The 13,649-nt window shown below is 40.7% G+C and overlaps 1 protein-coding gene across 1 annotated transcript in view; it reads left to right on the forward strand.

The window, feature by feature from the left end:
• Positions 1–13,649, forward strand: part of Slc35f1 (solute carrier family 35 member F1) — a 404,539-nt gene that overhangs the window by 203,894 nt on the left and 186,996 nt on the right. The gene's annotated exons all lie outside the window — the stretch shown is intronic.

The following is a 13,649-nucleotide window of genomic DNA, read 5'->3' on the forward strand; positions in this document are numbered from 1 at the left end:
AACAGCACACTTGATGGCTAGGCACTGAAGTCTTATAAGGGTGATGGAAGCTAGCTGAGCAGAAGCACCAGGCAAGCAAGGGGGGGGGTCATTTTCTTTGTTCTTGTGAATATGATCTCACTTGCTGATTGAATCCCTATGTTGACATCTGGGGGAAGATGGACCAGAACCTAGAATTGGTACCCAGATGAGCATTTTCCTCATTTATGTTGCTTTTAGTAAGGATATTTTATCCCAGCAATGGAAGTCGGACTCAAGCAAGTGCTATAGGAATCATAATTTGTTTCCTTCATTAGCTAAGGCTAGTACCAAGGATAAGTAGAAGTCATTTATTAAAGAGGATGTTGGTTCTAGGCCTGTCTGACTGTTACTTCTGAAATGATGTGTGCAGTTATTGAATGACTTTAACCTCACGGTCTGTTTTGGGAGTTCTGCCAGCTCCTGCCTCAGACAATGATTGGCTTCAATCAGCTGATTTTATTGCCCACACAATTCAGCATTGATATGAAACAGGAACCAATAGTATTTAAAGATGTTCCTTCTTCAGGTATGTGTTTTGCCAGCATCTCTAATCAAAGGCGAACATGTTATTCAAAATTTATTTCTTTCTAACTGCAGCTCCCCGTAAGTGTTGTTATGGGGAAGTTTAATTTTAACCACTAAGGGGATGAATCACTGGGTTTCAACCTTCCTAATGCTATGACCCTTTAATACAGCTCTTCGTGTTGTAGTGACCCCCAAACACAAGAATACTTTTGTGGCTACTTCATAACTGTCATTTTTCTAGTTATGAATATAAGGTAATTATCTGATTGATATGCAGGATATCTGATTTGTGACTCCTGTGAAAAGGTCATTTGGCCTTGAAGGCGGGGTTGTAACCCACAGGTTGAGATTTGCTAGGGTAAATTACTCACAGAAGCATTTCACATAGGTTAATGTCACTTTGGTTAAACAGAATTACTGTGTATGTGCAATTGAAAAGGCTAGACTTGATCTTGAGCATTGCTGTCCCTTGTTCAGAGGCACACCTTAGTTTTGAACCTTGTTGCTGGTCCACCTGAGTCTTTCCGGCCACAGCTCTATCTGTCATTTCTCATTGAGGAGATTGCGGCAGCCCATGAGGAAGGATGATGTAGGCTTGGGATGTGTCAGAGTTAGCAGCCATCTATCTGCAATGATAGAAGAAAAGGGAAGATGTCTGCCAGAAGAGCAGGTACCACAGCTAATGGGAAGGGGAGGACAGTGCAGTGAGCAGCTAGTGGCTGTGCCCTGAGCATTTGCCAGTGGACAAATGGAAGAGGAAGGGGGAAAGCAGCTGAACCACCAGGCACAACAGCTGCGGCATTGGGGGCGGGGGTCAGGGTAGAATCAAGGTCTTAGTCATTCATTTTGTTCTAGATCAAAGCCATCCACAGCTGTGGAGTTTTACTTTCTGTATATGTTTGACATCAATTGCTTGTTTAGAGATTTACCACCAGCGTACATAGAGTGGCATGGTTTATAGACATTACAGGTGGATAATAGAATTCATTGCCCTCTGCACTGCACACCTTAAGCTTTGATGCGTACAGCGCTACATGACAAATTTGAATGGTTCTTAACCTCATCTCTCAAATTTCCCTCTCATGCCTCTTCCCAATATTGTGCAGCTACATCAGCTTAATGTACTTTACCGACCGTAAGAAGGGACAGAAAAGAGTTGACAAAATGACACACTGTACTCAACTGAAAAAAAATTCATACGTAATTTATCATGCCCAGTAATCATTTAGGTTTTGAAGTTAATAAAGGTGTTGTCATGGGTATGGTGGCCTGTGCCTTTAATCTCAGGCAGAGGCAGGTGGATCTCTGTGAGTTGGAGGCCAGCTTGGTTAAGAAACTGAGTTCCAGGACAGCCAAAGCTACACAGAGAAACCCTGTCTCAAAAAACAAACAAATCAGGGGTCCTGCTCAAACTATGGCACCAGCCAAGGACAATACAGGCCGTAAACTTCAAACCCCTACCCAAATCTAGCCAATGGACAGGACATTCTCCACAGTTGAGTGGAGAGTGGGGTATGGCTTTCACACGTACTCTGGTGCCTCATATTTGACCATGTCCCCTGGAGGAGGAGGCCTGGTGGCACTCAGAGGAAGGATAGCAGGATACCAAGAAGAGACTTGATACCCTATGAGCATATACAGGGGGAGGTAATCCCCCTCAGTCATAGTCATAGGGGAGGGGAGTAAGGGGAAAATGGGAGGGAGGGAGGAATGGGAGGATACAAGGGATGGGATAACCATTGAGATGTAACAAGAATAAATTAATTTTAAAAATTTTTAAAAAACAAAAACAAAACAAAACGAAACCAACCAAACTAACCCAACAAACAAAAATCTAAAAAGAAAGAAGTTATTTTAAATGTTTCTTATAACTCTGAATGAAAACATGAGGCATCAACTTATCTGCAATACTTGTCTTTATTTGAAGCCTTAATATAGATCGGCTGGAGGCAGACACAAACATTTTCAGGTCATTTTTTGAAAAAGGTTGAATATGCAACTGAGTCATACTTTGTGCCTTGATCAGCAATTTCAACCTTTCCTTTCCTGTGCTGCACTGAGCATACCTTCCGGCCTAGGGCCCTGCCCATTGTAAGGAGAGCAGGGTAGGTGAGCAGAACTTCATTGGCAGATGAGAGGACTGTGTCTAAGCTCACCAGCAGATCCAGTGAGGGAAGCAACCTACAGAGGCTGATGGTCTGCATACTGATTACCTTCAAATTGGCCATCCTTTCAAACTTGAAGAACATTCCCTTGGGTACAGATGGCCCATTTTGAAGATCGCAGTAGTATAGGACAAATGCCTATGTGCTGAATATTTTACAACTTTGTGGTAAATAAAAGCCTAAGACCATTTATAAAAATAAAGTCCTTTTACCAAAGACATTAAATATGTATTGACTGAATGCAATAAGTACAGTTATAATTGAATCCAAGCCACATTTACTGACATTTAAGACACAGAATAAACAATGCATACCGAAATGAAATACTTGACAAATTATGTTATTAAAGAAGTTTATTAGCGCCCAGCTCATTCTAAATGAAAGGGTTAAGTAAGTTAGGCCCCAATAAACCATGGCATTGTTGTTCTTCGAAGAAGACTTTTGTCCTTTCCAAAACAGAGTCTCACTATGTAGTCCAGTCTGGCTTTCAACTAGCAATCCTCTAGCTCTACCTACCCAGTGCAGGAGTTATAAATGTATACCACCATATCTGGTGATCTTTTTCTTTTTCTTTTTCTTTTTCTTTTTCTTTTTCTTTTTTTTTTTGAAAAATAGAAAAAGAAGCTTTTTAAAAATATATTTTATTAATTTATTCATATTACATCTCAATTGTTATCCCATCCCTTGTATCCTCCCATTCCTCCCTCCCTCCCATTTTCCCCTTACTCCCCTCCCCTATGACGGTGACTGAGGGGGACTTCCTCCCACTGTATATGCTCACAGGGTATCAAGTCTCTTCTTGGTAGCCTGCTATCCTTCCTCTGAGTTTTGCATTGGGTAAAGTAGTGTTTTTTAGGAAGTTTATAAAAAAGACTAAAGAAAGGCAAAGGCCTCCATGCGATGGGTAATGTACTGTAAAGAAGCAACAGCTCTTCTATTTTTGATTGAGAGCCTTGCCTTTTTCCCATTTATTTATTTATTTATTTATTTATTTATTTATTTATTTAATCGCTTTATAGCCTGATTCTAGCCCCTTCTCTCCTCTCCTTCCAGTCCAACCTTCATGCCCTCTCTCCCCTTCCCTCCTTTCCTTCTCAGAGAAAGGATACCCCCAAAGGGTACCAACCTACCCTGGTATCTCAAGTCACAGCAGGACTATGCACATCCATTTCCATTGAGGCCAGATAAGGCAGCCCAGCTAGGGAGAGGGACCTGACGATGGACAACAGAGTCAGAGATAGCCTCTACTCCCATTGTTAGGGGACCCACATAATGACCAGGCTGCACATCTGCAATGCTGTATAGGGGGTCTACAACCAGCCCGTGCAAGCTCTTTGGTTGGTGGTTCAGTCTCTGTGAGCCTCCATGGGCCCAGGTTAGTTTATTCTGTAGGTTTTCTTGTGGTGCCCTTGACCCTTCTGGCTAGCCTAGCCTTTAATGGCTGAGCCATCTCTCCAACCCAAAGAGCAACAACTCAAAGTGCTCAGAGTGTGTTTAGATCCCACTTAACAGTTTCCTTTCTCAAGCTTGGCCTAGATCTCCCCTCATTCTCTTGCATTGCATTTAATGCCCACACACAGTGAGCTGGGTAACATTGCCAGATGGGATGTCAAGCACCACGAGGACACGAGGAGAACGGGAGCTGCTAACAGTAGACAAAGACAGGAGAGCGAGAGGAAACAGGACGGAACTGCTTGTTGCTAAAACACTTGATTCACATCCCAGCCTCATTGAACCTTCCAATCCTTCAGAAATCTTCACCGTGTCTGAGCCTCACTTTCCTAGTTGGAAAATGGCAAGGTGGTTCCTGAATTATTGCTGTGCTTGAGTGTATCATGTCTGTTGGAACTTTTGAACCCTGTGAGCTACCATCACTGTTGAGATTGACTCATGCATTTCTTCCTTTCCACAGCCTCTGAGCATTTTTACCTACATCATCAATCCTTAGAGAACCCCAGATCTCCTAAATACATTGCTTTAGTGCAGTTCTTTTCCCCGTGGATCTCGCTCTACTCGACTCCTCACCTTACGATGCAGGCTGCCTGGTTTCCTTATTTCTGACCTTCCAGGGCAGAGGCAGGACATGTGACTAATCTGCCCAAGGCATGCCATTCTGACACTTGTGTCTGCTATTAGAAAACCATCAAGTGGCATGACTCCACACATGCACATCCTGGTATTTCCTTTCTTCCCATCACTTCCGTTTCCCTTTCCAACATGCATCTTTCCCGTTATCTTCAAAACTCATCTTCTTAAAATAGATGGGTAGAGGTTTGGGAGGGCACAGAGATGCTACCAGGCTCACAGCTGCACTGTCCTTAGTTTTGTAACATTGAAAATTATGTTCTAACCAATACTTTTTGAAACAGAGGGTCATGGAGCCGAGGCTACTCCTGCATGTCTCATCCTTCTTTATCCACTTTCTGAATGTTGGGATGATAGGAGTGCACTACCATCACATCTAGTTTTAAGATGTTTATTACATTTTTTAAATGAAGCATTTTAGATTTGGTGTATGTGTGGGTGTTTTTGCCTACAGGCGTGTATGTGCATCACATGTGTGCCTGATATACATAGAATTCAGAAGAGGACATCAGATCCCCTGTGAGTCACCATACCAGTGCAGAGAACAGAACCTGGATCATGTGCAAGAGCAGCTTGTGCTCGTAACTGCCGAGCCATCTCTCTAGCCCATAGACTTAGTTTTCGATGGATGTAAAACATAACAGCTGTTCATACATATTGACTATTATGGGATGTTCTAGAATACATATGTTCATTGTGTAATGTTTAAATCAAGTTCAGCACATCTATCTTCTCAAGTATTTATCACTTCAAAACCTTTTTTTCCTTTAAAAAAGTATACAGCGCCATGTCTTTATCTGTAGAGCCTCCACTCTGCAGCGACACTTTCTCACTGCAAGTCTCCTGTGTTCAGTCTTCCCAACCCTTCCCTTAGCCTTGCTTCTCAGTTCTTGGCAACCAACTTCTCAGACTTAGCAAACCAAATGCACTGTGGCCACTGGTTCATTTCCTACACAGTTTCAACAATGGCTGCTGAAATGGCAAATGGAGAGGCCATTAATAATTTAATTGAATACTGGTATATCAACATTGAGTGAGACTTTGGGGAGTCGGTCAGACAATCTCACCTGTGATCTTTCACTACCAAGTATCTAGCCTCAGTATCATTATTTGGATGGCACCCTGTAACTTGAGCAATTGACCCTTATTCTGAGGCTCGAGGCTCAACCCTTTCAAACTTGCAGCTGATGAATGAGAGTTATTTTGCCTTGTTTCTCAAACTCTTCTGATTGCACAGTTGATCCTAAGCATTGCCATCTTTATAAGGGTATACATTTTCAAAAGACTCTTAAGAAGAATGCTAATTTAATTTTTAAGTAAAGGATATTCATTTCTGGAGAGTTATTGATAATGTGCTTGTTGTTTATGATGTAAGATGGAGGGAAAATAAGCTATTTCCTTGGTTACAAGAATCAGTAATTTAATGTAGACGACTACTTCTTCTTCTTCTTCTTCTTCTTCTTCTTCTTCTTCTTCTTCTTCTTCTTCTTCTTCTTCTTCTTCTTCTTCTTCCAGAAGGTTTATTTGCGTGGCCTTAGCTGTCCTGGAACTAGGTCTGTAGACCAGCCTAGTCTTAAACTCAGAGATCTGCCTGCCTCTGCCTCCCAAGTGATGGGATTAAAGGCAAACACAACCATTCCTGTTACCCAACAGTTATTTCTTCTCACGCTAGAAAAAAAGAAAAAGGAGAACAATCAGCTTTTTACATTTAAAATAGGATGCTCGTGTGTTTATGGTATAATGTGAACCAATTCAACAGCAACAGTATTTTATTATAAAGTTCACAGAGATGACCAGAGTATTGGTTAGTCTATAATAATGCTGTCTAATACACAGTAATTTTCTGCTAAGAAAGTATTACTACATAATGTTTATTAAACATTATTGTGTATATTATATTGTAGCCATGAGAGGTACTCAGTATAATTTTAATAATCTTGTCCATTTCCTAAAGTGTATAGGAAGTATAATATTATGCTCATTGTTTACAAATGAGAAAATCAACAGATCTTTCTGAGGGACATCCCCGACTACAGTGCCTTCTCTTTTGTAGGTTTCCAATTCAAATTACACAAATGGCTCACACTTTGTACTTGTGTAGCTTATTAGAGTATACGGCAGATAGAGTGTCTTGAGATAAAATGAATTGGCAGTCAAACATGATGGAAGTCACTGAGAAAAAAAAGATGTCATGCATTGAGAAGGACCATCCTGGACCAGAAACATGAAAAAACATGGCATAAAGCACAGTTTGTGGCCACAACACTAACAACTTGGATGCCGGAAGACTCAAGTTGGAACATCTGAGGCTCCAGGTAAAGGTGCATATCATCATTGATTTCTGTTGCGTTCATTTGGCCGCCAATAGGAAGCACACCAATGCTCTCTGGTAGTGCCTGGCTTAGAGTAGCACTCAGCATCCCCAGAGCCTACAGAACAGACATGCTAATCTTTATCACTTTGTTGTGCTTTGCTTTTGTTTTGTTTTATTTGCTTGTTTAATTACTTAAATCTGGTGCTAAGTAGGAATGCTACCATCAGAGTTAGCTGCAACCAGGCTAATATATTCTGATTTGCATGGGACATTTCTGAAAATCTTTCTACTTTTGAATACCTTCTTATAAGACCCATCTCTCTATGGTGCTTTGAATACGAATGGCCCCCCATAAACTCACATATTTTAGTGCTTGCTCATTAGGGAGTGGGGCTACTTGACAAGCATTAGGAGGTGGAGTAGGTATGACTTTGTTGGAGGAAATGTATCACTGGGGGAGGGTGGGAGTGGGGTTCCAAATGCTCAAGCCAGGCCTAGTGTCTCTTCTGTTCTTGCTGCCTGTGGCACTGAATGCAGACACGCTGCGGCTCCTCATGTGCTACCGTGCTTTCTGCCGTGTTGATAATGGACTAAACCTCTGAACTGTAAATAAGTCCCAGCTAAATGTTTTCCTTTGTAAGAGTTGCTGTGGTCATGTGTCTCTTCACAGCAACAGCGTATTGACTGTGAAACTGCCCAATGACTTTTCTGTCATAGAGTCACCATTCTTTTTTCTGTCTTTATTTCTTCCTTCCCTCACTTTACATCCTAATGGTAGCCCCTTCCCTCCTCTCCTCTTGGTCCATCATCCCCTCTTTCCCAATCCCCTTCCCTATTCCTCAGAAAAGGGAAAGGGGGATGCCCCCTAACCCCTCCCAGCTCATCAACTAGCATCAGGATTAAACAAGTCCTCTTCCCCTGTAGCTTGGCAAGGCAGTCCCACCAGGGATGTGTGATGGAGTCCATGTGAGAGAGAGCCCCTGCCCCCCTTACTAGGGGATCTACATGAAGCCTAGGCTGCCTATCTGCTACATCTCTGTAGGAGGCCTCGGTCCAGTCTAGGCATGGCCCTTGGTTGGTGCTTCAGACTCTGCAAGCTCCTCTGGGCCCTGATTATTTGGCTCCAGAGGCTATACCTAGCAGTGGATTCAAACAAATGTGGAGACTCACAGCCAAAACATTGGGGGAAGGGAAGGGAGTCTTGTGTAAAAGTGGGGGTCAAATAGAAGGACCTGGAGGGGACAGGAGCTCCACAAGACCAACAGGGTCACATTTCTTATTCTAAAAGTACATAAGAACATATACTATCTCAGAGATATATGTTGTTAGACGATGAAATATTCTGATGATACAAGATCACAAAGTTAGGTGCATCCCTTTATATCTGTCTAGGGAAACTGAGAAGGGAAAAATTTGATCATATTATCCCAAACTTACCCAACCCTTCGTTGACACAATTCAGTTCTTGTAAATGTAGGTTGGTTTGGGCTTTCTACTTCTTACCTTTTCTTAACATAAATTCAAGACAGGAGCCAGGGCCCAACCCACAAACTCATTAAACTTTAATATTAAGTGCTTGGATGTAGAAAATTTGATGATCGAAGGTGATTGGTAAGTTGAAGTCTCAAGAGAGGATTAGCAAGCAATAGGAAGATTCCACATGGTGGTAGTACAAGAAGGGTTAATTCAATAATATTACCAAAGTATTTGTTAGTGAAAAGAGCCCTTTGTCTTGGCTACTAAGACTCTCAATGTTACTCTCAAATGTCAACTGCAGTAACTAAATGATTCTCTCTATTCCTGGCACAATTGATTTTTTTTTTCCCACTCTGTTCTTGAATTCCCTTCTTAGAATCCTATCAGAAATTTTTTTTTTTTTTGCATTTTATGTGATCTCAAATTCCTTTGTAAAAGTAGAGTACTAGATAAAAATAACAAAATCTTACCACAAGGAAGAGAAGTTTGTAACACTAGAATCTTCCGAGGTCCAGGCCAGTGTAAAAGGCAATAAGAGACACTGCATCAAGAAAAGGGCAACAGGAAAAAGAGCCACAGGAAGGAGAGTCTCTCCTGGTCTGCAGAGCCAACTCTAGCTCCTGTTAGCTATATGGACCTCCTCCAGAGAGCCTGTCACTTCACTAATTACTTGAGTGTGCCACACCTGTTTCCTTAAGTACCCAAAACTAATATTATATATATATATATAAAGATGTGAACAGTGTCCTCAGCTTTGTTCATCTCTACCACACAAAGATCTCTCTCTTTAAGGAGCAACTCAACTGAACAACCTCTCACACATAATCACATTTAAGTTATTCATGAAAAATGTTAGCTTCAAAGACAGTCCCAACCTTCCCGTAGAGATACATTATGCTATTTAGCATCTCCTTCAAAGGAACCAAATTCCTCTCTATGCCTACATTTATTTTATATGCCTTTCTGATGTCTTTCTCTTTTCTTCTTTTCCATTGAAGGGGGACTTTCATGCATATCAACTATACAGTATGGTAGACTGGAGGGGAAAAGCAGTTCTCAGATCTTTATATTCTGAAGTATTCTAACATCATATGGCTTTATGCCAGAACAACAGAGCTTTAGTAGACAGTGTTGGAACAGCAGCTCCTGCCTTTCAGAATCAAATATTGTCATCAGAGCCTATGAGGAAGAGACGTCTGTCTATAAAGTTATATCTTCCCTGACATGGAACGTTACCCTTAGAAAAATGTGAATAACCAATAAAAATGAATTAAAAATGTATTCCTAGGGTTTAGTGATATCTTATTTTTTGTCCCTCCATTGATGCAAAATGGTGATGCTCTATCTTAAATGAAAATTTAGCATGACATTTTTACATGTCTTGTATAAATGCATCATTGTTTCTTGATTTCTCCCACAGCTCTACTTTTTTAAATTCATGAACAAATTAAACCAGAAATGCAACAGAAACACTAACTACTAGCTAGCACTTAACAAAGTTAAAAATGTGGTGAATTTGTGACAACAGAAGACCGACTGCCCTGTACTTGTTGGTATGAAAAAGTTGAATACCAAGCAAGGCCATTCATTGAACAGACTTTCCTACCTCAGGGGAAAAAAAGCACCAAGTGCAATGCTGGCAGCTTCCATTTTAGCACAATGAAGCTTGTTTTTATTGTGCATTTTTAAAACATAACTTTGCTAACAAAAGCTTCCAACTAACAAAATGGGATTCATGATTTTAGGCATTAATCTCTACCTCTATCCCTCCTCCACTCACGAAGGAGCTAACACACTGTACTATGGCCAAAAGGCAGGCTTTAGGGAATAAGAGAGGGCGGGGGAGCAGAGTCTATGTGATTCCAAACCCTGGCTAATTGGCATCCAAATAATTAAGAGCTGGCTTTAAGACTAACCAACACCTAATAGAGGCTTCATGATGAACAGAGCACAGTGAAGAGCTCTGAGAAAAATTGGAACATATATCAACTAGTTAGACTCTAAGGCTGTGGGCTAAAAGCAACACGTGAGATAGAGGCAGACATCCCCAATAGAAGAGAGGAAATTAACAGCTAGCTGGCAGCAGCAAACTTTCTAATAGTTAGGGGGAAATCAGCTTTCACTTTCAGTGAAGAGATGGTGGGTAATTGGTAGTTTGAACAGCCTGATGCTTTATTCTTAAGAGACAACCTCCCTTTTTAAAGCCCATTTAATGCTAAATAATAAATATCTGTCTGTAAACTAAAGATAAAGCCCTATGCAAAATAGTTCTTTGGCTATGCTCTCCAGGTTCAATTAAAGTGGAGGGTGACAGTAGTTACCCACATTTTAAAGGAAAATGATCTTAGTTTTGCTTATATTAATAGGCAAGTTCAACCCAAAGTTACATTTGGCTTTAACTCCAACACCTAAAAATCAGTGAAAGAACTGATCTACAAAAGTAGTATATTTGGCAGGTGCTAGAAGACCCATTTTAGAAATTCAATAGCCAATAATAGCATCTTTTATAGTTACCATGCAGATAGATTTTACACAAAACAGGTGAAAATCAATTGCCCCAGTATACGTTGAAGCGACGGCTTCTCACCAAGTGTGTTGGTCTACATGCTAATGCTTTGGAAAATGCTAGGTTTAGACTTGGTGCATCTCTACAATCCTTGGTTTTCCCCAATAAAGGTGACAGAGGCTCGGGCTTACCAAGGGAAATACTTCAGAACAGAGCATAAAGGAAAATCCTTTCTCTTGTCAAAACAATGACTATTCTCTGAAACAACTTGCTTGTCTGCTTTTGTGCCCACGATGAAAAGTTCTGGAAACTCAATGTCAAATGGAAGTTTTATGGCATTTCTACTTAGATTAACTGCATAAAGGACTTTCAGAAACCTGTTCAGTGGGCTCAGGGTGAGTATTTCATTTCTCAAATGCCCCAAATTCAAGGCTGCAGTGGGAGATGATGTCTGATCTACCAGGGAGATCTGGAACCCAAGACTAACATTGCCATAAGCAAGCTATGACCTTAAATTATTCATCTAGTTGCTTTGAATTTCATTTTCTTCAGCTCTAAAATGAAGAGGTTTGATGATACAGTTTCTGGAGATCTGGAACCCAAGACTAACATTGCCATAAGCAAGCTATGACCTTAAATTATTCGTCTAGTTGCTTTGAATTTCATTTTCTTCAGCTCTAAAATGAAGAGGTTTGATGATACAGTTTCTGGTCCTTCGATCTCTCAGACTCTCGTGTTCTTTCACTAGTGTATAATTATCCTATGATCTCAAAGGCCAGGGTTGTTGATGTTAAATGGATCAGTTTAGATGGTAAAATAATGGATATGCTGGTGATGATTCTTCATGTGAACCCTGCTGTCCGAGTTGGGAACCTAAGAGACTCTTCTCATGTCCTAGGTTCTCCTATCCACATCTCTCTTTAGAGAGGAAAGAACAAGATACAAAACACTGTAGCTAAAGTAAAACTGGAAGTTGGAATGTTCTCCACCTGTACTCTCCTCTGTTTGACTGAAGTCTCTCCTCTTGTGTTGTAACTGAGCCTGTCTCAGATCACCTGATTGACTTCACGTTGATGCCTTAGTTCACCTGTCATAAACACCTGAAATCTCATGAAAGCCTTAACACCTAGTTTATCAAACTTGAGCAGGACTTAAGCACATATTTTCAAATTTGATACCCAGAACAGCTCAACAAAAACAAACAAACAAACAAACAAAAAACAAAAACAACCCATGTACTGTTAAGGTATAACTAAAAACCTAAACAATAAAAATGGCCAGAAGTTGTAATTATAAATGCTTTTCTTTGGTTTCTGGCCTGTTCCTTTCTATAACTCATTATTTTTCACAATATGCAAAAAAAAAAAATGCTGCCAAGATGAGTGAACAGTAATTACAACGAAGCTGGATAGGAATCATAGGCAAAAGAACCGCTTAATTTTTAATAACTCCACATCCCTGAATATTGACTATCCCCCCACACTTATGTTTTCATATAAATAGATGTGTAAGTAACTGCTTAAAGGCATATGCCTATGTTTAAAAGAAAAATCAAGAACCTATTTAATTATAGAAAAAGGTGTTCCAACATCCAGCCTTCAAGAGGTTCTTTTGACTGTTTATTTAATATACAATCTATTGTTATGGTGCAAGGTTATCTCATCCTAGGTTAACTACACAATTACTTGAGAAAAGTTACCAAATGTATGCATAGAATAGCCAAAAATATTTTTGTGCTCATATATGGGTCTTTGGTTACATACTGTCACTGCAGTACGCTTCTCTAGTGAGACATAGTCATTCAGTGAAATTTTTCTGAAAGGTGAAAATGAGTAAATTATGCCTTAAAGAAAGCTTTAGAAAGAAAAACACTGGACTGAGATTGTCCCTGTCTGTTTGTGAGAATATCTCGAGAGTCCTTGTTCTTTCCTGGGGAATCAGTTTCATGCCTCCTCAGGAATTGTCCTCTTTGTTAGCATTCACGAACTCTGAGAAAGCTCCCAGATACACAGTAGGCAGACAGCCTTGTGTACCAGACCCCATGCTGGCTCTGCCACTGCCTGTTTCCAAGATGAGGGCTTTGCCAGTGCACCCCAGGTGAAGCAAGCCAAGCCAGGTGACACCTGGGCGTTGATCAGATTTAGGAGAAAAGCATATTTAACACATGACCTTGTTAATGTCATTAATGCCCATTGTCAGCTGGCCAGCCCAATGATGGAGGAGGGCTGGCAGGGTCCAGGGTCCTGGAGTGGCTCTTGGGTTCCTGCCCATGGGTAATTGCTGCCCCCCCCCCACCCCTATCTCAGTTCATTTGGCTTAGTTCCTAGAGCACAAGATATTCATGCTGGTGTTTCCCTGTGGAAACCGTAGCAGTGTTAAAAATCGACACAGGATTTTCTGGGTAGAAGGAAGAAGAATGGTTTTCATTTTTGATATCAAATCCACTTCTTGGTAAACAGAGCTAAAGATTGAGAAGTGTACATTTCAGTATTGCTGAGACTAAATTTCAGGTGTTCTCATCATGAAAAATATCAGATATCAGACGTAATAGATGTTG

The sequence above is a fragment of the Acomys russatus genome, chromosome 21 (genome assembly GCF_903995435.1).
Source record: "Acomys russatus chromosome 21, mAcoRus1.1, whole genome shotgun sequence".
Classification (NCBI taxonomy): domain Eukaryota; kingdom Metazoa; phylum Chordata; class Mammalia; order Rodentia; family Muridae; genus Acomys; species Acomys russatus.